Source organism: Calidris pugnax, unplaced genomic scaffold (genome assembly GCF_001431845.1).
Source record: "Calidris pugnax isolate Ruff unplaced genomic scaffold, ASM143184v1 scaffold276, whole genome shotgun sequence".
Classification (NCBI taxonomy): Eukaryota; Metazoa; Chordata; class Aves; order Charadriiformes; family Scolopacidae; genus Calidris; species Calidris pugnax.
The window spans coordinates 2,117,428-2,142,132 of NW_015091112.1; positions in this window are offsets into that span (position 1 = coordinate 2,117,428).

Sequence of the window (24,705 nt, forward strand, 5' to 3'; positions counted from 1 at the left end):
AAACAGATCCAAAAGCTAAGATACAAGAAAGTGTGCCAGAAAATTTTTATTTAAAAGTACTTCTTAATTCATGTGATAGCACTTAACACCCTCTTGGGCTTTTTTCTCAAGGTCAGCAAAGCGTCTTTATTCTGACTGACCAAAATATATAAGGAGGAAAGGGTCTCTGGCCATGAAATGAATTTCCTTTCAAGTCCAAGAGGTGATTTTAAAGCTCTCTACACCACCCTTGTTCTCACACATGGAGCTGGGGTGAAGTAAGAAGACTGCATGCTGAAACAAGATGTTGTACTTAATTAGAGAGTAGTGCATAGTTCTATAAGTCCCAGAGCATGATCACTATCATCAATTTTGCAGCACACTGGACTCCACTCATGAGGCCACATTATTGTGGGAATATGAAAATTAAGCTATCTTTATTCCTTAGGTACTTTCTGTCTCACAGAATAAGGTAATTAAGAATTCGAACACTTTTGCCAAGCACAAACACCTAAGGTGAGAAACAGTGGAAAATGAAGTTATCATAGAACTGAAGATAGTCTGGTGCACGACACCAGACCTCTGGAGGTCTCCAGTCCTAACTCCTGCTCAAAGAAAGACCATCACCAGCTCTGGATCAGGTCAGCTACAGCTTTAGCCAGTTCTTGAAAACTTCCAAGGGTGGGGATGTCAACATCTGAGTGATCTGTCCCAGTGCTATTCCATCCTCTCGGAGAAAGTCCTTTCCTGATACACAATTTGAACAACCGAAGCCACTGCCAGTGGTTCCCATGTCATGTTAAATCATCTGCCAATACCAAGAAAAGATGGACAGATATACCAAGAAGAGTTTACCTTCATCATATTGGTAAATGTCATTCAATTAGTTGTGGGCTGTTATTAAGGTAACCCTTTGGCCTCCTCTTTACAAACATCATCATTCGCCATTTTTGAGCTGTTTGTTGTTCAGTCAAATAGCAATTTCCTCTCAGCCTCCACCTTCTGAAAATGAGTGAAGATACAGGTATTAGGCCTTTCTGAAATGATAGTCGTTATCATTCCTTTCTAGTTTCAGTTGTTCAGATTCATCACAGCAAAAGCAAAAGAATACACTAGTGCATTAATAATAATGTGTATCTGGTGTTATTTGACAGCCTGTGTAACTTGGATGCTGAGCAGCAGTACAAAAGCATCTGGACAACGAATGAAAATGCAAGTACCGCATTGCCTTGATTCATTGCAATGTGAAAAAAATCCATTTAGCATGCAGTGAACTTTAATCTTACCTACGCTGTAAGGAAATAAATTGTTGAACAAGAGTTAAAATTCTCACAGGAGCAAGGTGTGTTACTGCTGTGCTGTGTCTGTGGAATCCAAAGAGACCCCTGATATCCACCCTCCCTCTTCTTACAGGATCCAGCTCTTATAATAATTGCAACGGTCCAATACCTGGTCCTGTTTCATTTACCACCATAGAGATAGCCTGTATGGCTTTCAGAATGTCAGTAAGACCTGGATTCATCCCACATAACTTGAGATCACTGAGTTAAAGATGCTGTTTCCTCATCACTTTGAAATGCCTCTGTCCTCAATATAGAGAGACACACCTTTTCTCACTTTGAAGGTCCGTCATTTGACATAGAGAAAGCCTTTGATGACTGTAACATCATCATGCCCTCAGAAATGCCCCTAACTAGGGCCTTTCTTTTTCAGTATTTTGGAAAAATCTGTTCCTTATTCTCTTCTGTTCCTCACTGCCTCCCTGAAATGTCAATAATATCACACCGAAAGCTGTGAGACAGTCACATCCTCACAGCGAATGCACGTTATGAACAGGGGATGAGATCCTGAGTCACATCACTCCATTGCATCTCAGAGGTATCTAATCTGAAGTGAAAGAGGACAGTCCAATACAGCCTGAACCTGATGAAATTACTCTTGAATAATTCATTTTTTCATAATGAAAGTTTTTGAGAAGTTTTTAATTTTCTAGTATGTAATGCATCTCCCTGACATTTCTTCTGATTTATGTTTTGCTTTTTCATACAGGAATTATTATTATGAACATCAGAACAATTCAAAATTTAATCCCCCAGACTCATATAAAATTTTGAACGGAATCTGGTAGAAAGATACGACATTTACACATTCACAGTGTCTATTTCTAATTGGGTTCACAGTTTAAAAAAAATCCCAAACTTTCTTCGGGGAACGTGTGGGTTTGAGGAGAGAACAGAAACTATTTTCATTCTTTGCCATCTGTATTTGATATGGTCTATAGTAATACCAATGCAGAGTGTAAAATTGAACAGGCATCCCTGGTCATTCAGCCCTCTGGCACTCCTGCTTTGAATGAAAATCATGGTTCTGGAGAAACCTCTACCAAAAACTTAGCATTTATCAGCATCCTTTTCAGCCTGCATGGTGAAGAGGAAAGAATGAGTGTCCAGAAAGGAAGAATATTTTTTATAAGATTATTGAGAATTATGAGATTATTTAGAAATATTTCCTGTGCTCCATACCCTGTGGGCACAAGGTAAAAGCACGTTCAGCTCTTTGACCTCAAAGGAATTATGTTGATTTGCATTTAAACTAATCATGAAGCGAGATATTGATTTGCCTCCATCACTACATATTTTTCAACTTCTGGAAAGGATTATGTCAACCTACCCTCACAGCCCAAATCCCTTGACAGTGACGCTTAGGCACTAAACCAAACAAGTCATGTCCCCATGTAACCAAATAAAATGTGCCCATGGAATTATAGACCATTTCCACATGGGCAGAGAAGACAGGCAAGTTAAAATTTCAGGGACTGTCTTAACTTTGACACTTGCAAAATCTCGATCACTTACTGAAAGTTCCTTGAACACAGTTGCATATGCATGAAGTTCTCACATATAATTTCCAGACGTGAGTATTTAAGGTTGCAGGGTGTGTGTGCAATGTCTGGAAACTAGATTATTATTATCCATTTTCTCCATGACAAAAGAGTAGTGAATGTTGGTTGTTTTCATTTTCCAGATGCTCCATTAATTCTGTGCTGTGCTGAATGGAATGGTATCATCGATCACCCATTGCAACAAATGTGAAGATATATTCACTGGAACGCAGCGTGGTTGCTGGGAAGGCTTAGTTCAAGTGTGTCTGGGAAGCCAAGCAAACTCTTAGACACCATATTTGGTGTGACAAGAGGTGTGATTTACTGGTTACGTTAGCTGCAGAAGTATACTGGTGGGTAGAAATCAGCCAGGATTTGAAATTATGCCCAGTTTGCAGGAATGCATAAATTCACATGGCATTGCTGAGAGGAGACAGGCAAGGTGACTTGTTGCATTTGCAGGGACTAGCGTCTGCCCTTGGGTGACTTCAGTAAAGTCACCTCATTGCTCTGTGCCTCAGTTTTCTCTGTTCTTGAAGGGAATGACTGAAGGACAATCTGTGCATTGCACTTTTTGAAGTTGCCGTTAGGTCTCCTCTTCCCTCCTCACATGACAACCCAAGATCTCTCCTATCACAAGAGAGAAGGTCTGAGCAGATCTCCAAAAAAGTTTCTTTACTAGCAGGAGATCTAAGTTTTCCCATAATGAAATATTGAGCTCATAAGAAAAGAGTACTCTGTCTTTGAATGATTCAAAATCTTTCTTTAGAATTATCAGAGAAAACTTCAAGGCCTTAGTAGTGCACAAGAGTCCTCATCACTTTTATTTATGGACGTTAAAAGCTAAGGTCATAAAATGTGATGGTGGAAGGACTGTTATTATCTCCCTTTTATTCTTCAGAACAAACCAATCTGTGCTGAGAGGCACACAGTGACACTGGAAAGATGTCATGTAATGGAAATATGTCATCAAAAGATGATGAATGCATGTAATTAACTGGAGGAGTACACACCCGAGATTATGTAAATCTATAGATAAAGGCATCAGAGTGCTCAGGTTCAAATGTACCCTTCTGTGTAACCTCACCCTCTGCTATTTCAAATGTCATGAGGATGCCGAATGAAAAATGCAATTCCAAATGTGGGCAGAATATAAATATAAAAAAGAGCTGCCTTTACAGTGTAATGTTATTTCTCACAGTTAAGAGCCTGCATCTGCAATTCCCACCTCTTCAGCACATCAGCTTGGTGCTTAACGTTACCCACATGCTTAGACCTACTGAATAGTTCATACCTAAATATTTTGTCAGACGGCACCCTAGAGAAGGCTGGTCTGTCTGGAGGGCAACCAGAACTGTTCAGTACATCCTCCCTCTGAGAGAGAAATCTCTATTCTCTTTCCATTAAAATGAATGTCTAAACCTAACAATGTGCTTTCCTCATATGTGGCACATCCATCAAGCTGACAAATGACAAAAATATAAACAAATGAATCCTGCTGCCATGCTCAGCAATGAGAGAGACCTGCAGTATTCGATTAGCTAGTCCATTTCCCCAGCCTGAGCAAAATTGTGCTTTGCAAGACCCTTGCTATCATTTTTAATGGCTTGTTTGGTTTTTTTTAAGATCAGGCTAACTTCAGCCTTTCTAAGATGATGTTTGCTAACCTCAAATCAATAGAACATCCTACTGAAGACTAATGGCATTTCTGCATGAGTTTCACCCTTTTGGGCTGTTTTAAAGCATTAGAAAAATGAGCTGTCCACAAAGAAAATAAGGAGAAATGGAGAAATGTTTCAAGCTATGAACACAAGTCAGAGCAAAGCTATTGGGACCTTTGAGTGTAAACAACAGTTTTGGTGTTGAGTTAGAGGGGGAAGTATGGGACCTCTGGTATAAGAGCCAGCGGTGACAGCACTCAGAGAAGAGTTCCCTTTGAAGGCAATGGGACTGTTGTTGATGCTCCCCAAGTGTGAAACAGTCAGAATTTCAGTTCCGGCAATATAAAAATTCAGCTCTGTCTCTCATATTGAATCAAACTTTAATCTGCAACTGTCCAACCAGCCTTCTTGTGTCAGATGACTGAGTGAAGTAATACACTAGCAGACGAAAAGTGGCAGACTCGTTGTCAAATGTAACAGCAAAGGTTCAGCATGCTCCCCTATGATATTAAAAGTGATCTTTTCCCCACTCCCCTAGAGGAGCTCTCTATATCTAAACCAAAGCTTGACCAGTCATACTGCAAGTTGTCATTCCACAGTAGAGCCATCTAATCAGATTCTAGGTCAGAATAAAGCCCTTTATTCTGCTTAACATATATGCAACACGGAAGTAGAGCATGGCTTTCTGCAATCAGTTTTGAGATGCTGCTGGTAGCAGAGTATCAGTGTAGGAGCATGGGACATTCTGCTTATGTGCCACCAGAAGGGCCTTTTGAGGACCAGTTCTACCAGTCTGCTTCAGAATCATAGAATCATAATATCATAGAATCATATTCTTTTGGTTCAGGACTCGCTGGACAGGAGTCCAGTGAGTTTCTTTTCCCATGAATGAATTAATTAATTTGTCCTTTCTTTTTAATTGTCCAGTAAGCAAAAATAAAAACTAGTTTTACAAGGTGACACAAAAATACAAGTGGAGGTAAAGTCTCTGTAAAAAGCTTATCATTAATTTGAAAACATAGGAACAGTAGGGAAAAGTAATGTATGCCTAGCACTAAGGGACACACATCAGATGATGCAGGTGATGATATTTTTTGTAGCATCCCTGTCACATTTATGGCAATAAGCACTGATGTCCAAATCAGGATTATGATTTTATTTTGCTATCAAGCAGACAGGCAGAGATAGAAAAAAATCCTCTGTAATACGGAAATCTGTGCACTAATAACAAGAAACACTGAGAAATAGACTCCGTGCATACTTCTCATAATATAAATGTTCACTTTTACAGAAACTACTTTGCAAACATGGAGAGAATAATTGTTTCCATTTTTTAAGAGCGGCTCTTAAACAGTGTTGGTTTTGTGGGTTTTTTTAATAAGTAATATCTTGCTAACCAAAGAAACACATTTATTCAGCACTTGCTGTGCTTGCAGTACTTTTACAGCACTTCTTCAGAATTCCAAAGCGGACATAAATGCCACATCTCTACCAGAACATTAATTACCTGGGCCGGGCTCCTTTCTCTGCCCCCAGCAACAGGTTGCAGGTCAGTCTCATGCTGCTAGACTCTCTTCCTCTACCATACAGGGGGCCTCATCCATACCATCTATAGCCAATGTTCCTTGGCCCATGATATCTTCCAAAATGTGCCTGGACACTGTGGCAATGCTAAAGCAGTTAAGTAGTAGAATCATAGTAGAATCAACCACAGACTGGAGCTTGCACTCAAAATTTGTCTCTCTTTAGTTACTACTTTAGACATAAGTCAATAAATGTTATAGCCTTAGCCTGAAGGTTAATTTGGGCAAAATTTCGTTCTCCATGTGCAGCTCTGTTTTTAATTTAGAAGGTAAAGACTTTAACAGTATGAACGTGGCCAGACTGGTCTGGGAGAATACAGCAACAGCCACCAGTGCTTTTTGACAATGGAGCCTGGGAGTGAGCTGCACCCCTGAAACTCCCTGCAGCGGGGCTGGCATTGGAGAAGAAAAGCACACACTTTATTTTCTTAAGTTTCCTCTACATGTGTTAGATGATCACACGGGAGAATTTTGCAACTGTCAAGTAAATTATGCCTTATTAAATGAAGTACTATACATGCTACAAGTGCAGGCAGCAATTAATCTTGCAAAACAAGAACAATCTTCTTGCTGCCGTCTTCAGACTTTTCCTTCTGCAGCCCATTCTCCTCTCCACAAGTTTCATGCAGTTTTATTGCACGCTGGAAGTCTAAATTACTAAAATATTCAAAGAAAGCGAAGGTGAAGAAGGTCCTTTCCTCTCTTATCCTCAATAGTTAATGTTCTGGTAGTCCTCTCCAGATCTTCCAATATCTAATGTCTAGCACTGACTCAACAGATGTCACACAAACCATCTTGTGCAGCTGCTGCTGGGGCCATGCAAGCCCCTGAGTCCTGCTTTCTGTGAACACAGATGACACCAACTGAGGAGGTGCCAGCTATGGTTTGTTGTGTTGCAGTATCATAGCTAACTAGTTAACTAGTTTCTCTAGTTAACTAGAGTAACAAAGGCAGCCAAAACAACCGGGCCTCTACCTACAAGAAAGACATTGAGGTGCTGGAGCGTTTCCAGAGAAGGGCAATGGAGCTGGTGAGGGGTCTGGAGCACAAGTCTTGTGAGGGGCAGCTGAGGGAGCTGGAGGTGTTCATTCTGGAGAAAAGGAGGTTGAGGGGAGACCTTATTGCTCTCTACAACGCCCTGAAAGGAGGGTGTAGAGAGGTGGGAGGTTGGTCTCTTCTCCCAAGTAGCAGGTGATAAGACAAAAGGAAATGGCCTCAAGTTGCACCAGGGGAGGTTTAGGATGGATGTTATGAAAAATTTCGTCACATAAAGGGTTATCAAACATTGGAACAGGCTGCCCAGGGCAGTGGTGACATCACCATCCCTGGAGATATTTAAAAGATGCATAGAGTTGGTGCTGAGGGACATGGTTTAGTGGCAGTTTTGGCAGTGCCGGGTTAACAGTTGGACTCATTGATCTTAAAGAGACCTTCCAACCTAAATGATTCTATGATTGTATGATTCTACCTACACCAATTTTAATGGGCACTGAGTTACAATGAGATCTTGCGTGATCTAGAAAGACAAATGTCTTTCTAGACAGAAAACCAGGGAACCAGGAGGGACTGCATTAGCCGTGAAGCAGGTCAGGTGAGACTTGTGAGCCTGATTTTTGCCTCTCAATGATTTTTTTGTCCATGATTTCAGTGGTAACAGGTTCACATCCCAGTTACCTCAATAAGGCAGTGCTTTGAAAAGGCAAAGTTAATTCTTACTAATTATCATTAAGCTTTCTGAGGACAATTAAGCTTTACGCATATATTTATATATGGAAATCAATATTTGCATAAACAAGGAAAGTGAAGATTGGTCTACACCTTATTGGTACCTAGTTATTATTTATACGAGTCAGGAAAATGTTGTATTGATGTGTTTACTTTAAAAATATCAGCCTACCTTTTCTTTTTTCTTGCATGCCCTGGTGCCATTACATGATTAAGTCACTCTCCAATAAATTTTGGATCAGCAGCCACTATCAATCTGTACTAAACTTTCTCCTCAGTAATGCAGATTTATGTGTCTGGGGTAAATAAGCAGAATGAAAATGTGGGTGTGCCCTCACAAAAGATATATTGTACTTTTACCATGTCCCTTAATTTAGAGATCAATACATTATTAACAAGTTTATTGCTAAAGATTTGTGGTATCCATTTACTTTTTATCAAATGTGTCACCCTCAGGGCTTGATAAATTTACTGTATCCTCCACATACTGATTTTGCCCTACTCATAAAGAGAAAAAAGCTCCAACAACTAGATTTTTTGCACTAGAATTTCAAAGAAAAGTAAACCTTCTCTTTAGTTCCTCTGACACAATAAAAGGTTTTTTTATAATCTTTGAATATTGGCTTGGTGGAGCTTACCCAGATCATGAGGATGTGATTCTTCACTGACTTTCTACTATTGTACCTAATTCACTGACGCGACAGATTGCTTTGGGAATGGCACATGATAAAGGAGAATCATCTTCTGATGTCCTTCTCTCAAAAAAGACATAGGAAGTCTCTGAGCTCAAAGCACTGAGAAGTCAGAAAATACGCTCAAGAAGTCCCATTAGATGTTTTCCCTGTTATTATCCTGTGGTGGAGGCACAGCACAGGGTAAGAATGGCCGTTGTTTAGATCTTACAGGGGTTTGCCTTTGGCAGGGCTAAGCAAAAAAGGGGACATCCGCATCCCTCCTGGTATCTTAATGTATTTGCTCCTCCAAAAGGAGCAAGTCAAACATATCACTGCTGGGGACTGGGATGCTCACAGAGGAGCAAGCTGGAAGGACAGGTTGCTGTGCTGTTCTCTGCTTCCTTGGGATCCCTGGGAGCCAGAAAAGCTGGAATATGATTCACAGCCATCCAGTAGAAATGAGTGTTGGGTCCAGGGAGTTGGTATTTTCAAAGATCCTGTGAGCCTGACCGACTGCTTACTGTTTATCGCTGCTGTCAGAGGGATGTAGCTTTTGGAGAAGGGTGAAACTTGCTACTGTGACACCGACACATTGCAGACAACAGATGAGACAGCTGCACTGTGAGATTAAAAGAAAAACAGATCCTTTCATCTCTGATGTTCTGCTCTAGTTTGAAACCACAGAGAAAGTGGGTGTATGTTTCTTTTTCTATTTCTATTCTCCCTTTGAGGTGTCTCCTTTCTTTTTTTTTTTTTTCTGCTTCACTTTCATTGCAAATGCAATGCAAATAGGTTTGCAAATGTGACAGAATTGTTTCATAATCATCACAAAATCCAGGTGCTTGTGCTGGTAGAAACTGGTGCAGCAAGATATGTCTGTGCCTTTTTCGCTGTATTTACCAAACCTCAAAGTTTATCTGCCTGATGGGTAAGGTCAAGACACAAGGTTTAAAAGCACATCCTCCAGAAACTGAGCTTATAACTTTTTGCTTAGCATCCAGTGTAACTCAAAATTCTTTTATTTAACTGTCAGTCATGGCCGTGTAAGTCATGTAACTTGGCTGCATTCTAGCAGTTGCATGGAATAAAACACCCAACAATTCACCAATGTATTATTTTCCTGCCTTGTTGAACCATAGGAACTTGAGCAGCACTTTTTTTTTTTTCTTTTTTAATTGTCATTAAGCAAGCTGCTGACATGCCAAGTGCAATTAAATTATTGCTAAAATTCAGGAACTCTTGCCATCCAGCATGTTCTAAACGAAGCTTTTACTCCAAGCCATGGAGCTATTCTTTGTGTCTTCTTCTCCTGTAGGACCAGTGGAGAAGATAAACCTATACATAAATGGCTCATGAAAATATGAAAAATCTTTAAAATCTGTGCACACATATCTTCCACACCTTCATTTATAAAAGTGACCTGAGACAATAACATGCAGTGACTCATCTAATGGCTGCTCATGAATTCAAATTCCATAGTTGTTCTTGAACACACCCTTTTTCTGCTGTTCGGTTATTCAGGGACCCTAGCAAAACAGGAGTCTGACACAGTCATGCCTGTTAAATCTGCAACATATTGGGCCATAGTCAAGGCCTTCTGAAAAATATGTGTCCCTCTGAATGGATGAACAGAAGTCCACTATGCGTTAAAGCAAGGGAAAAGCAGGATTTGGGAAGGTGCTTGCTTGGAGCACTGGCCCAAATGGAAGGATAGCACTACCCAGGCTGCCAGATTGTAAGTAGGGTGATTGCAGAGTGTGACCAGAGATACCAGACTCCGAAACCCAGGCTGGAAGGACAAGTCACCCTGCATCAGCATCTTGGGAACCTGCATCTGACCTACCTCCAGCTGCCACATCTGGATACTAACTGCATACAAGGGCAGATCTCCAAATCTAACGCTGAATTGCTCTTGCAAGGGGACTCCCCTCTCTAGATTATAACTAGAGTAACTCATCTTGTAACTCATCTGCAGCCCCTTTACTTTTAGGTAGGCATTTTTCCCTGACCAGATTACAGTGGGCATGGGCATGGTCAGTATCTGCAAATTCTCTGGTGTTTTTCTCCCATGCAATGCAACTTGCACCCATGCTTTTCTCTGCTGCTGTCAATGTAGACAATTTCTGCATAAACATGATTAAAGTTCCTTAAATTGTGTTCTCCAAACCCCTTTCCAGTCAATGTTGTTCTAGAATGAAGTCTAATGGTTAAAGAAAAAACCTAATTTTTGTGGCCACCTCCAGTCAGGCTGTCTCTCCTTATCCCACTCTCTAGCTGCAAAATATGGGGAAAAATACCACTCCAGAGACCTCTGGGTCCATGCTTCTGCAACAGTGTTGGGAAAACATGGCACTTACCCATGCTCTACACACTTTTTGTCCATGATCTTGGTTATGAGTCTGGTCATAGGTGGCCATTGAGCTCACACGTTGACCAGAAAGATCAGAAGCAGGGCAGCTGCTGGTGGTCAAAGTTGCAGCTCATCCATCCTTCCTTGACGTACAGTATATGCACAAGCTCCTGCCCTCAGAAACGTTCTCTCATTTGGCTTAGATCCACACTTGGTCTCAAGCTTGGGTGTCCTGTGAATGACAGGAGAGGGTGGACTTGAAAAGATGCAGTTAAGTGTCTGTGATGGGTACTATTCAAAATAAAGTACCTGTCCCAACCTCTGTTTTTCACTTTTTACTTTCTCTTCATGGACTGTCTTTGCCTGAGGGAATATTTCTGATGGGGACATGTTTGTTTGCTTTGCTGCCTACTGATCTGTAACAGCAAGTATTTTCTGCCTTCCAGGCTGGCCCCACACAGCTTGTTTTCCAAGGCATTTGCAAAGAGCCTACACCAAGCGAGCACGGCCATCAATAGACAAACAAACTTGCAAGTGCAAACAGAAGCCATTGTATTTACATAATTAAGTACACCACTTAATGAATTCCCACTAGACCATGGTGTGGCAGGGCAATTAATGAACAGGGCTGGGGAATGATGTGCTTCAGACTCCAATGGGGATTCAGCAAAGGGCTGGCAATTAACAGTTGGTGGCTGACTTACTTCCAGCTTGCTTGAAACTGGGTGATGATCTCTGTTTATGTGGAATTTGGGGTCTTTAACTGATCTTGAGTATGAATGCTCATCCAATCCAACCCCAGCTTCTAAAAATTAATGTCTAAAGGGAACAAAAAAAAATGGGGGGAAAAAAAGATACTATTTCAAAGCAAAAGTCTGAGAACTGGAAGGGATCTGCACTTTCCCTTTTCTTCAGGAAACCATGTCAGGTCCTGAAGGGTGTGAAGAAGTGTTTTGAAAATGACATCATAATGCCCACTAATCCCTCAAAAGTCATCAGGCAAAAAGAATGAAGCATTTGTTTCCAAAAATAATGAACCAGACTATACTTGGGACATTGACATCAATGGGAGCTTTAACATGATTCTTCACATACAGTGGGACTTAAAAATGGAGCAATTTTTTAAATAGGAAACAGTGATTTCTTTTTTGCGGGGTGTGGGGGGGGAAGAACAGCCATTTTAAACCCTTATCTTTACTTCTAAACAGACGTTAAAATATAGCTAGGAGCAAACCTCTGTTTGCCTGAAGTTAGCAACAAATGCTGCTACGGTGGATCTTATCATGACAGATGGCATTTGATGCCATCTAAAATGCCCAGCACACTTCACAGGGAACACTGATTAGATAAGTCTTACATTAATAAAGCCAGCCTGATTCAAAGCTTGACATAGTAAGTAATAAATTCTCATGGAATAAACCTCAAATAATATTTTTTCCCTGCTCTAGTAAACAAAACATCAAGGGAGAAACAATATTTCAGCTCACGGCAGGACAGGCTGAGCAATCTTTTTTGCTAGTTAGCACCAGACTTTTAAACAAGAGGAGGTGATTTATTACTTCAAGAAACCAATTGATCCCTTTGTCTATGAAAATGCATTATCTGCCTGCCACTAAAGGGTGTCTCCCCACCAAGTGAGTGGAGACTCTGTCAATATACATATACTCTTCTCAGTATATATATATTTTTAAACCACTTACTCAGGAAGTTAAAGGAAATCCTGAGCTCCCAGGGGTAATGTAGAAGGCAAAGCCTCTGTGAATTCTTTAAATTCAATGAATATCACTGAGCAGTCTCCAAAGTACCAATGTTTTGAAGGTCATGTGCAAACATCATGGGTCTTCCCCGATCTTTGCACCCAGATTGAACTTTAATGAATCTTTTACGTATCCTCTTAAAAAGTCATGAAAGCACAGCTTTCAGTTGTAAATACTGGATTTTAGTTTAGGGAGCAGTTTAGCCAGGAACCAATGCTCCTCAGGAAATTGTTTTCTTCAACTAATAAAGGACATTATAATTTATTAGATTCCTATGAGGTAATGGCAAGGGAGCATTTTGTAATGATTCAGCACTGAAAGATTAACTCTGATTATATTGCTGCTTTAGTGGCAACCCCTGGGTTGTCAAAACCACTTCTGATTCCTCTGACACGAAGTGACACCAACTACTCATTATGTAAGACTTACATCCAAACCCCGAGCCTGAAATTGAATGAGGACTTATAAATAATGTATCAATAAGGTAAATTATGCAAGAATTCATTCCAGAAAGTGTCTGAACTCATCAACAAATTAGATAATAAGGAGGTCTTTTTTCTGCTAACTTAAATAAGCAAATTGAAATAGGATTTCTTCAAGAGCTTCCTCAGCGGTTTTCATAGCAGCTACTTGAGATTCTTGGGCAATTTCATTCACACTGGGGCATGCAAAGTCTATCATAAACCCAGCAAATCCTCATTTCATTTTCTCTCATGCAATGTCATTTAAGGTACTTTCTCGCTCTGTTGGCTGCTGGGGCAGCTGGCGTGGCAGGGACATTGGTCTTTCTTCCATTCTCCCCTTCTGCATCAAGGGGATGGCACGGGAGATGTGAGAGTATCTCTAAGGCACCACAGTCCTAACACATCCAAGGTTGGAGGCTCATGCATTAACCTCTCTGCCTTTTGCTCTCCAAAGTGCTGGGCAGGCACCCAGGGTGACAGTGTGCAGATTGCAGCCTTGAGAGGGACTCTTCAGCGACCTTCTTGTTTCTAGTGTCAGGTGTCATTACATTACCATTACACAGGATCTCATCTCTAAAAGCCTTTTTAGAGATATTTAAGCATCTTGTAGGTTCATAACCCTACCTCCCTTTTGCATTTAGAGAGAACAGTCATTCCTGCTGCCTTTTATTAGAGGAGAAATTTGGTACCCATCTCTGCAAACTGTTCTGCATAGTTAGCTCATACTCCTTGTCGAGTTAGACTGTTTGAAATCCTCAGTAAAGATTATTTCCGGGTCTCAATTAATATATTTCATTTAAATATTTAAATGACTTCTGTAAAACAAATACAGCTGCTGTATTGGGATTGTTACAATCTCAAGAAGAGGTTGGAGGTTTGGGTGTTCTCCCTGCTCTGCTGCCAGAAAGACTGTGGCTGAGAGCTGACACTGAGAGACATCTGCCCTAAATTAGCAGTAGGTACCCAAATCCCTCTGCAGCTTGGTGGGGTAACATCCCACATACTCCTGTGAGTCCCGAAGATCTGAGTGAGAGCACTGTGTGATTCCAGGATGGACCAGTGCCTCACTTACGTTTGATCTCTCTGTGGTAATTAAGTTTTCATGGATTCCCATCCACCCCCAGGTCACTCTGGATGCCAGGCAGGCTATAAGAGAAAAGAGTGGACTTATTTGACCAGAGTACAGATGAGTAAAATTATTACTATATTTAGGGATAGATGAGCAGTAACTTTTAAGCAAAGGTGTAGTTCCTCTGTGCCATCCCAGGCGTCTATTTTAGGATGAGAACAATCACCCTCTGGAGACACATATTTCTCTGTACTGACTCTACAGAGAGTCCAAGGTGATTAGCTCAGACTTTGACAATAAATTTTTAGATAAATAAGACAGGTGAGATGAACCTGATACAAGAGGACAAGACAATTGTTTGTGTGACTAACGGCTGACAATGATGATGAAAAAATCCCATATTTTGGCCCAGCATCTGATTTCAGTAACCTGCAGCTGGTGGGCAAGGTAGCCTTTTCCTAAATATTCAAGCGGTAAGATGTTGTCATAGGTTTCACATAATAAATGTATGGCTGAGCTGTATTAGTAACATATAATCATATTTCTTTCATGACGTGCAGTGCTCTCAGCTGTATGCACTGACATTATTAAAGCTACTAGTATAATGGATAGCAACAGGGGATACATTTGTGTTAAATGGCCTGTAGTAATTGTGTCACTGAATTGAGCTAATAATCATCACATTGTGCCACAATACCTTGGAAGAACATCTTTTCAGATTATCCAATGCTATAGAAATGAGATCCTTAGGCTTACTGAAGGCAGATTTCATCTCATCTATGATTTTTATTGGGGTGGGATTGATGTCCTGCTTCACAATTTCCAACTCATCTTTGGAAGCCTGCTGCCGGATCAAGGGAGCAATGTAGCACAACCAAACTCCATCGCACAGCTTTGCAAGACAAGTAGCTGCAGTTATTACAGAGGTAGTGTCAAACAAAATCTAGACTCTAAATCTTTTCTCAAACTTGGCTTATGCAATATAATTCCAATGACCTTAGTACAGTCACACCTGACTAACAACGGCAGAAACTAGTAGAGAAACAGACGTCATACATAAAGAATCAATTTTTTTTCATCTGTGTGATAAATTTCATTTAATATAGCTGGAAACCAGCAGTGATTCACAAGACTGAGCCTGGTCTAAGCTTCTCAGTTCCCTTTAGACCTCAGCAAAGGGGACTCAACAGCTTAGTCCAGAATTATTCTTCATAATATTAGTGCTTTGGCATTTTCTGGACTTTTTATGCAGCAGCCATCTAAAAAATGTTGTGTTCAGCAACTCCATTATGAGGTGCTTGTTCAGAAAAAAGATTGCGCTCATTTGTTAAAATGCACTGTTTGTTCTACTGACAGCAGGCTGCCCTTACTGTTCTGGTATTTAAAGGGTGGCTACAAAGAAGACAGAGTCTCTCTTTTTACAAGGAGTCCCTTGGAAAAGAGGAGAGTTAATGGGTACAAGTTACTCCTCAGGAAATTCCAACTGGACACAAGAGGAAAATTTTTCCCAATGAGAACAATCAGCCATTGGAATAATCTCCCCAGGGAAGTGGTGGATTCCCCAATGTTGGACACATTTAAGATTCAGCTGGACAGGGTGCTGGGCCATCTTGTCTAGACTGTGCTTTTGCCAAGAAAGGTTGGACCAGGTCGTCCTTGAGGTCCCTACCAACCTGGTATTCTATGATTCTACAATTCTATGATTATAATGAAATTTATGGTCTGATGGGGATTTCTTTTGTGTGAGAAGATTTGGGGCTAAGATATTAGAATGGCTTCTAGTGTATGAACTCCACAGTTCTGAATATCAGTTTCTCTCACAGTGGAAAAACTGACAGACTGATAAGTTTAAAAAGACATGTGTATGAACTCCACGGTTCTGAATATCAGTTTCTCTCATAGTGGAAAAACTGACAGACTGATAAGTTTAACTAATTTTTTTCCCTCCTTTCTTAATAGTGAACCTTTTAATAACAGTTCTTTCTCCAGAAAATTTAAATGGAAATTGAATTTAAAACCCTCATATAGCTTTTTTTTTCCCCCCTCCTTTCTTAATAGTGCACCTTTTAATAATAGTTCTTTCTCCAGAAAATTTGAATGGAAATTGAATTTAAAACCCTCATATAGCCTTGGTCTGAGAAGCTAACCCAGCCTCGAGCTCAGTTTCTTTTTGCACAGTCTCCAGCCTGGCATGTGCCTGGTGTTGGTATTGCTGCCCCTGTCAGCTGTGTCACCTAAAATGATTAACCCACCCTTGTTCACAGAGGTGTAAAGATATTTTCCAGTCATTTCCACCTGCTGCTCCTACCATTGTTCTCAGGTTAATTCTCTTTGTTGCAAAACTGGCACTAAGTCAGGAACACGAGCTGTGGATGCTGTAAGGATGTGGAGCTTCGTTTGTTATTTCTGCATAGCAATGGAGCGATGCTTTGAATGTGAACCACGCAACCTTAAATGTGTGCAGAGAGCAGATGAGGAGATCCAAGACAATTCTAATGGCTTAAGTGCAGAGAAAATCCACAGGGAGATGATTCCCCCATAATTTCACTGCAGTGTGTAGATATGACAGTATTTATTTTTCTGTTTAGCCTCCTTTTCTCATTATTTCCTCTTTCCTCTGCTATAAGGAAAAAAAAGTCTTTGCTGCTGGAGGCAAACAAATAAAGTGATTGCAGCTGTGTTTCCAAACTGCACGTCTAGCACAATCAACTCCCATGGGTGTCAGGTGTCCACTATAAATATTAATTGATTAATCCAGGTGAGAACAGCTAAAATAAAAACGTTGTGTAACTGCTTCTCCGATTCTGTTGTTGTTGTTGTCAGTAAAACCAAGTCTAAGAGACTGTAAAAGCTCATCATACATAGTTGTACTTTTTAAACAACTACTGAGATTATGAGAAGCTATCAGAGGAAAAGGTATTTGCCAGAAAAACAGGGAGAGTCTAAAGCAGGTTAACTGATAAACTCACATGCACACACACACTTCTTTAAGCATTGCGAATAAAAAATGCCCTTCCAGGGTTTCAGCTATTTCCTGAGTTTGATATCTGGGCAGGGTAAATAGAAGCATTTGTTCCAGCTGAACAGCAGGAAACAAACTGAATTTATCAGCAAAGGAGAAGCATGAGTTTAGCTCCACATTAAATTTGCTTTCCTTGAAGGCAGGGAGCTACACGGTCTATTGCCAGACTATGCCAGTTGGCCTCCAGGCCAGAGAGCAGGTCCTCATTTATTAATAGCAGAAAAACAGTTCCATTTTCTGAGAAGTGCTATTTTTTTTCCCATATCAGGCAGTTCTGTGCCATTTCTCCTCATTTTTCCACATTCATCCTGGACAAGGAGCACACCAGATGCCAACTGCCTCCTCCCAGCAACACTGACTTGCTCTGTAACTCTTCTTGTACCCGGGAACAAGGCCTTCAGGTTGCTTTAACTCGAGTTTATTTGCTGATGAAACAGCACAGAGGGACCTTGTAACAGGCAAAGAAACTGTCTCTAAACCTCTACTCTCTATCAGATTATGCTCCCCAATTCAGCATGGAATTTAAATCCTCTCACAAATGGTTTTGGTAGAATAGCTCACCAGATTAAAGATAAATCACTGCAATGAGACTGTTCCCAGCACCTGCCCCTGCACCAGTGTAAATGGCTTTGCTCTCCACACCATGTGGTCATCCAACCCCAAGACTCTCCCACAAGCCATGTGATTAAAGGCTGACCAGAAATATGAAATATCAATGTAATTCACAAAAAATTATATATTTTGTTCTTCATCTAGGTCCTTCCTGAAAGAAATAGTACATGCAGAAAGTAAGAGTCCTGCCTGAGGCCAGAATATTCACCAGGGAAGTAGGAGATTGAGATCTAATCCCTACCTGGGAGATTTTAGAGGATGGATTTGAACTGGCTTGTACATGACCAGTGCTCAGCCATTGGCAAGGTACAGTTATCAATCCCTAAGCAAATAAATATCCCACTGGCTCAAAGCAGACCAGCTGCAACCAGAGAAATTGCCTCTATAAGCAAGCGTATGCCCTGGTCCTATTCTCTGCTGCAAATCAGGTAGAATTTGTACTTTCATCACTTGCTAACCAGGGAGCCGATTCCTCATCTGCTGAAGCTTTGCTGCTGTCATCTTCCAAAACAGACAGAGCAGAGGGTCTCCCTGGTCCTCACCATTCGATGTCATGTGAGTGGACTCTATCCCCAGCTGGAGTGTCCTGGAGAGCCCAGAGAGGAGTCCAGAACAGCAGACACTTCATGTGTAGGAATTAGGACTCGTGAATGTGTCCGGTCTGTTCTGCATCAGCTGCTCCTGATGATGATGCACACAGAGCAGATGGAAGCGTGGGTAGCTCAGGGCAAAGCTGGAGCAAAGCAGCCAATTAAATCAATCTCTCCCCAGTCAGGCTTGCTCTCACTAAATGTTGGTAGCACTATCGGCTGACCTATCCTTCAGCACTGTCTGTTGGCACAGGCATTAGCAGTATTTGTTTGATGAGAGCACTTTTTTTTTTTTATAATTTGACCATTCAAAAGAAATAAAACCATTTAAATAAACAAATAAATAGCTTGGCACAGGGTTTCCACTGCCCTGCATCTTCAGCCAGCCTTTAACAAGTACACAAAGCAGATGTTAAGTGGCATCGCTTGGGAGGTAGAGGACAGGGAGGATCATAGCCAGATCCTGAGTAATGGAGGCTGGCACATTTCCACCAAAATCAATGTGCAGTTCCAATGATGGAAACCGTGCCAGCTTCCAAAAGTTGAGAGTCTGATCACAACCTTAATAGCCAAACTGCTCTGCACATTTCTTACCTGATCATGTCCATCTCCAGAGCACTTGTCCCGCTAAGTGCACAGACACAAGGGACTGGCTTGCATAGCATCATCTTCTCACAGAGATGTAGCTCCTGATGGCTCAGCAAAGAGAAGGAAGGTAGATTTTCTCTCTGCAGATGGAAGGAGGAACATGACAGGTGCTTTCTCATCTCCATCTTTGGTTGTTCTGGTCATCTTTATTGCTTCTTACACTCTGGAGATGTTCCTCTCTGAACGTAATATTGCACAACCATCTCAGGTGACATTAAATCTCAGGTGACAGCTGACCCCACTCAGGCCACTGTGAATAATGAACACAGCGCAGATACAACCTGTCAAAAAGACAGGCCTTATGAGCCTCTCATTGACTGCTCTTAACTTCTGCTCACCATTAACAGCTCCAAGGGCAGAGACCTTATTGATCCCTTCCCCACATGCATAGCCAGGCTGGCCACCAGGCTGGACCTGCTTTGTAGCAGCAAGGGACATGTGCTGGTCACAGGGCTGTCCTCAGTCACAGGCACATCCCACCGCAGCAAGTCTACAAAGGAGTACGTCATACATTGATTCTACCCAAACATTAGCCACCACAAACCAATAAGGTTTTATCCTTATCAAGAGGTTTTATCCTCTTGAACTGATGGTGGCAGTATCAGCAGGCAGAGGAAGTTTAAGCTCTCATCAGGGCTTATAACATCAAGGTCTCCACAGATATATGGTGTGAGCCTTGAGCCTCCTCCCAGCATCTTGACCTGCCCAACCTTGAAGTTTAAGGAGTCATTGAGACAATATAACAGCAATAGCTGAAAAACTATGAAAGATCTGCTCAAGGCATACATCAAGAAGGTAAATTCCCTAGCAGTTAACTGAACTATGCTTAAAACTCGTTGCTACTGTACCACTCTTTCTAGCTATTTGTAACTTGGAGCTATAGACCATGCTAGGCATGGCTGGGCAGGCCACCAGTGAGAAGGATGCAGCAAAGGGATGCAAGCAGCAATAACATCGGCCACTTCCCAGTACAACAGTCTGGCGTTTGGGCTGTCATGCACTCACACTGACTACACACTTGCAAGCCAGGCCAAGACCCTTCTGTGTTGCTAAATACTTAGATTCATATTCATATAAGCATATTCATACTAGGTCAGACAGGATCTTTAAGAACATTGAGTCCAACCATTAACCTTGTACTGCCAAGTCCACCACTGAACCACGTCCCTTAGCACCTTGTCTACACGTCTTTTAAATACATCCAGGGATGGTGAGTCCACCACTTCCCTGGGCAGCCTGTTCCAAAGCTTGATAACCTTTGCAGTGAAGAAATTTCTTCTAATATCCACCCTAAATGTCCCCTGGCGCAACTTGAGGCAATTTCTTCTTGTCCTTTCACCTGCTACTTGGGAGAAGAGACCGACCCCCCCTGGCTACACCCTCCTTTTAGGCAGCTGTAGAGAGCGATAAGGTCTCCCCTCAGCCTCCTTTTCTCCAGGCTGAACACCCCCAGCTCCCTCAGCTTCTCCTCATAAGACTTATTCTCCAGACCCCTCACCAGCTCTGTTGCCCTTCTCTGGACCCACTCCAGCACCTCAATGTATTTCTTGTAGTGAGGGGCCCAAAACTGGACACAGTATTTGAGGTGGAGCCTCAATCTCTGCCCTTGTCCTGCAGGCCACAGTATTGCTGATACAATCCTGATATTTCATGAAACCCAAGGAAAACCACAAACTTTGCTTCACAGATCCCGTTCCACCACCAGTTGTTACTCCTGAGGGTTTCAAACACAGCAGCATCAGCATCAGGGAGTGGGGGGCTGCACACAAACAAGTCCAGAGTTTCAAAAAAAACCCTCAAGGTCATCTTCCCTACCTGGAAATAGGTTGATTCTTGATTTTTTCAAGCAGAGAGTGGTTCTCTGTGAGTTTAGGAGTTCACTCTATCATATTAATGAAGGAAAAAGAAAAGGAATGGCTTTATCAGGAGCTAAAATATCCTGTGCAAGAAAGAGATATCTGATACAGAAGAGCTTTCTAATATCACTGATGAAAGGCTAATCAAATCCAATAGATGGATCTCAACCCTGGGGAATTTCAAACTGCAAACACAAGCATATTTTTTATAGTCGAGGCAATTAGAAACAGTTAACGGGGAAATGTGATGAGATCTCTCCTAGTTACAGTCCTTAAACTGGGTTCAATTCTGGAATGTCATCTCACACAAACCAGGGCAGATTTTGCATTTATAGTCATTTATACTGCTTAATCTTCCAACCCTACATGTCTTACTAAAAGCTATGCTCAATTTCGTCCATAATCTGATTCAGCACAGGAGTTCCTGGAAATTCTGTGGCCTGTGTTGTCAGACTGGTTCAATGTAATAAACTTTTCTAGCCTTAAAATATCTGTGGGGCAGTTAGTGTGAGTCTGCATGGTTTTAGTAAGGCCACTGAAATTATATTGATGTACACCAGTCAAAAATATGTCCCATTTTTAATTTCTTCAGCAGCTCAAACCAGCATGATAAAACTGGTATGAGCAAAGAGTGAGCCAACCCATTTGCATCCTGTGGGGCTACTGAGGAGCAACCCTTTCTGATCCAGATGGTAATTCAGCCCATTTTAGAAGCTGAGTGGTTTTTTTCTTTCCCACTTTGATTCAGAATTTGTCAGTCATTGTGGGGAGGACAAGGCTGTGAGGCAGGTGCTTAAAGAACCGTATTAAATTATGCAGAGCAGAAAATCTACAAAATGTACTTCAAGAGCTGGAAACTTACCATGTGTGACTGAAAATTGCAGGGAGACAGAATCCTAATTTCCAGATTAACTATTTCATCAATTAAAGCTGCATTTGCAATTCTTTCTTATTTGTCTGCCAATCTGTGACTACTGCTAATACAAAGCCATCACCATAATAGAAACCAAAGTGGATATTTGATGCCATGTGCATATGGCAACTTATGGTTTTTTTTCAAGCATAGTAGTTCCAGCTAATTAGTTTTTTAATGTATTTGCATTAGTTTGTGGAATTCCATAGTTCCTACTAAGTAGAGATAGGTAATCAAATGAGAAAATTGAGTCCTGCTGCACACAGTGTATTTACGAAGTTGAGAGGGCAAGGTTTATATTTAAGATAATGTGGTAGCTGTTTACACAAGAACAAAACGTCTCCTGCTGATCCACCCAATTCTCAACACATTTTGCAAAAATACTTCAGCCCCCAAATCCCTCATGAGTCACGCTACCTCCTAAATGTGCCTTCCAGCTCCGTCAGATCCAGCCTTCATTGTTGCTGCGCTAAACTGTGGCATATTGTGCTTAAATCCAAGCTGAACTTTGCAGGGCCTCAACTGAGAAGCTGTGAGCCGGGGCAGTCCAGTGGCATCAGACAAAATCCCAGCAAAGGAGGAGATGCACAACCTTGCTATTAGCAAAAAGTGGGGCTGCAAAGGCTGGGAGGGAGAAAAGTGGGACCGAAAGCAATGTCAACAGCGCAAACCCACAGCCTTGAAAAACACCCCCAGCCCTGCCTTGCTGTCTGCATCTAAACTCAATGACTTTGATATTTAGAGTCGTGCCACTGAAACTGTACCCAGAATTGCACCTGTCACCTCTCGACTGAGCCCTTCAGCACCTCACCCGTGCTCCAGCCCCTTGCCCGAGTGATGCTTCACCCTACTGCAGTATTTCTTTCCCAATAAAACCCTTTCATAAAGGAGGGGACCAATGAAAACAGAACCTGTAGTCAGGGTCAGGGAAGACATCCAAACATTCATTCGCAATCGGCTTACACCCCATTTGTACCTCTTGGCAGGCACAGAGGTGTAAATCCCAGCTTGTGAAGTCTCCCAGATGCCCACCAAGCCAGACACCATCCAGCAAAAAGTGCAGCTCTGACAGCAAACCCTGTGAGGCTTCTCTCGTGCTGGCAGCCCAGGCAAGGCTTTAAGCCAAGGCTTCTGTGCTAGAGCAGGGCTGCTCCCCATCGTCTCCCCAATGGCAGCAGCTCCCAGCCTCCCAGCCAGAAGAGGTGAGAAGCAGCTCCCAGGGGACAGGGTGCCACCATCAAGCTGCAGATCAAACCCAAGAGGGTGGGAGGAGCGAGGGAGACCTACAGACAGCTCCTGGTTCTGGTAACATCACCCATGATACTGAGCATCTGCTAACTCATCACTCGGTGCCTGAGGCTGCCTCTCGGTTGCTTGTGAAGTACTCTTTCTGGTACTTTATTAAGGCACAGAGTTTTAGTCCCATTTCAAGGAATTATTGCTTCATTCTAAAATCATCTTCTCAATCCCCATATGTCTCCCTTTAAATTGGTTAACTTTTTGTTTAACTTTTGATTTTGATTAACTTCTTTTGAGTCTTTTGCATATCCTGAACTCTGTATGCAGAAACCCCATGTCTTTGAAATTAATATTATATATTTTACCTCTTTAAAAGACACATGCTGTTTGGATACAAGCTAGCAATACTGAAACTCTGACTTTATGCGGTTTTTTCTTTACGTTAATAAAAAGCATACTGCCTGGAATACTTATTTTAGGGCTATATATCTAAGAAATTGTTTGCAGCTCCAATACAGTGAGGTTTGTTAAGGTTTGGCAGGGGTGGGGGAAGAGTGGGGTTGAATTATTTTCAGAACATCTGTGAGAACTGAGTCCAAAAAGAACCAGACACTCTCATAAATCTAACCATTTTATATGATACACTGGGGAATTTTTATTGCCATTATTGTGGTGGGCAGAATATAGAGTACATGGTCTTTTTAAATTCTAGAACAGAATCAGATGAGCTGCTTCCTTATAAGTAAGTAAATCACATACTACATTATTTGAATTACTCAAAAACCCACAGGCTCCTGCTGAGATTAAGCCCTTATTGTACAGACAAGTAGCAAGAGATAATATCCATTCTTAAGAATTTACGATCTACATGAGCAAAATGGTAAAGGCTATCAACAGTGAAACTATTCCCATTTTTCATATAGAAAAGAGAGCTGGGGGCCTCTGATCTTAATTCCCTCTCACAGAAGTTCAACCATATCTTTAAAAGCATCCAGTTCTATGTGACCTTGTCAGAAGCCAACGAGGGTGCTCTTAGGAGGATAATCCCTTCTCCTGGATGTTATGGAAACGCAGTTGCTGCACTGTTCCAGTGCCCCAGCTCAGATGGGAGCCCTGGGAAACATCAGCTGCAGATGGGACTTGTCAGGACTCACTCACTAGGGTCCAGAAACTTGGAGAGCATCTATGGGTAGATGTTGCAGAAGCAGCCATACTGTCCTTCTGTAATCACATATCTTTATTTATTCATCCAGTCTGGCCGATTTGCCCATTCTCTTTCTCAGTCACTCCCCACTTGCTGTAGAGAAATTACAAGGGCAGCCTCAGCTCGCCAAGAACCTAATTTCTGAAGTTATTTCACTGTTTAATGTGGTATCCGTAACTTTAGAAACCTACATCAGAAGTCTCTAAACCTCATCTAGTCATGAAAGCTTTCTTCATAGCCAGTGGAGAGAAGTGGGGCATCGTTACTGGATGATTCCTATGATCTGTTTCTCACCTCATATATTTTTCAATCAGACAAGTCTTTCTCTAAAAGCATCGATTTCTCTCCTGTCATCATTAAAAGGGTCTGGGCATTTGGTCAGACAGAGATATCTATAATTATGCAAAAAATCCCACCTGTAGAATTGGAAAGAATGTGCCCTAAGGCTTTCAAGACCTTCATCTGACATCTAAATTTA